Source organism: Apis dorsata, unplaced genomic scaffold (assembly GCF_000469605.1).
Source record: "Apis dorsata unplaced genomic scaffold, Apis dorsata 1.3 scaffold_198, whole genome shotgun sequence".
In the NCBI taxonomy this organism is placed as follows: Eukaryota; Metazoa; Arthropoda; class Insecta; order Hymenoptera; family Apidae; genus Apis; species Apis dorsata.
This window is the reverse complement of record NW_006263482.1, coordinates 38,932-41,457: the sequence shown is the minus strand read 5'-3', so window position 1 is coordinate 41,457 and position 2,526 is coordinate 38,932.

Sequence of the window (2,526 nt, the reverse complement as noted above, 5' to 3'; positions counted from 1 at the left end):
AAAAAAAAAAAAAAAAAAAAAAAAAAAAAAATGCGAAGAACCACTTGTCCTCCTGTATTTTTTTAAACACGATGAATTTAAAAAAGGAAACAGGTTCGAACAAGGGGAGAAGATCGACGAGTATAAAATGGACGGATTTCGACGAACATTGCCCGTTGGGATCGCTGAACTTGAAAGAGAGTCGAAAGTTAGGGGAGGTTATGGCCCCTGACGACGACGACGACGACGACGACCGATAGATAGGAGGGAACATGGAAACGCATATGCGCAGCCGAACATGGCCAGACAAGGGTGAAACGAGGGTAAAAGAAGGGTTGCATAGACTGTGTGGAGCCTCGTTACTAGGGATGCACCCTTGGATACAAAACATTGCCTTCGTTCTGGTCCATGAGCCGTGAAAATGATTCAATCTTTTTCTAACCAAAATATGCCATATTATTATTACATTTTTTATTATTCATTTTCTTTTTCTTTTAAATTTACCTCATCATATTTATTCTCGTATATCTTGGACATTTTCTCTCCAACATGTAATAACATCATCTAACACACAACACTCGATTCGAAAGAAAAGTAATAAAGGAAAGGAGAAGTTGTATTTAAAAACGAAAGGGCAATAACGCGGCCCATAAAAAGCGACGTGTAACGCTACGAATGAGGAAAATACATAGGACGCGTGTATTAGTAGTCGTAATTTATAGGTTTAGAACCAGTTTCAAGTATGCGAATCGTCCGGAGAATCGATAAAGGGATAACGTTTCAATGATTATGAAGCGTTATTTTTGTTTTTGAACTCGAGTTAACGCATCGATTATTTTCTTAATATTTTGTCGAAACGTGAAAAGGATCAAGCGAATATTCTTTTTCTTCAACACAAAATAGTGAACGGAACACGATAAATATACGTGGGACAATACACGATAGTAGGACATTGCTTCGTGCACACCAGTTAGCGACACACCTAGGATTCTCTGTTGTGGCAGTCATCCAACTACCAACCCGACACCCTCACCCACCGCATTTACCGTTGAATAAACCTATATATACATATATATATGTAATATATATATATATATATATATATACACATCGTACGTATATGGCTGGATGAAGAAGCTAGAGAAAGATGGAAAATGACGATAAAGGGAAGAGGAGACGAAGGGAAAAAGTGAAAGGGGACTTCGAATGAGGAAAAAAAAGAGAGATGGCAAGTAGGAGAGCCTTTATGTAGAAAAGATGAGCCTACTGACAGTTCGGTAAACGAGTAAATTACGAAGTAAAGACGAAAACGTTACTTGGAAGAAAAATAAAGAAACAGGTTATAGAAGAAAAAGATTGCTTATATAATTATGTATACAAGGAATATACGTATATCTCATTCGATTTCGATGAGTTTTAAATACGTCATAGAAATCAACATTTCGAATAACTTTTTCTCACTACGCGTGTATAAACGTTGCTCGGCTTCGGTTTTCAACATATTCGCGAAAGAAGATTGTTGTTACTTATTACTTGGAATATTTGTGTCCGCGACAATGTGCAGTAGTAGGTAAGCATGCGATCGCTACTTATCTTTTGTTAATATAAACACGTTATGGCGGCAGATAAATAATACGTGTGAATCGTTCGAAAAGTTATTTCCTCGAGAATCGTAATATCTCAACTCGAATCAATATCGAGCTTGAACATTTCGCAGAAATCATCGTTCTTATTACGAAAGTTCATTATTATTACTTCGATGAATTATTACGTATTATACGAATCTAATACAAATACGTTAATATTAGTGAATATAATATATACGTTATAAGCATAGAATATTCATTTTCCTCTTTTTCTTTACGTAATATCTTACATTATATTTATCGAGTTATTTGCAACATTTATTTGAGTAATGAATGCCATCATCGCTATCGTTATACACGATGAATCATAGGATTCAAGAGAGAAACAATCGAACGAATTGGATGTAAAAATATATTAGAAACCTACGCGCGAAACACGTGCATCTTTCGATTGTACGTTACGATTTTCTCTTCGATGTCTTCTTCTGTTCCTATATATATTCCCCTTCTATTTAATTTTTTTCTTTTTTCTCCCCCTTGCTTTCAATAAATAATTTTGTGGATTCGATCGGTCGAGACGGGAATCGCGTGACACGAGAAAACTATCGAACTGTTAACGCAGTGACATTAAAATCAGTGTTAGAAAAGATAAGCACACTTACACGATGTTTCAAAGAGGGATTGAAAGAGCAATTGTTCTTCGTCAAGATTTCAAATGCACATTTCTAGCAACGGACGCGATCGTCTTCCTGCGATTACCATGCACATCTGCCGTTTTGCCGTATATTCTTTATATCTCGTACCGACCTCGCAATAACATCTACACGTGTTGACCAATCCACCGGGTCTCGATAAAATTTGTTTTCATAGTAAATATTTCTAGACATAGCGCTTTCATAGAAGATTAAAAATCTTGTTATCTCTTCAAACAATTTAATATTGAAATTAATAAATATTTTCC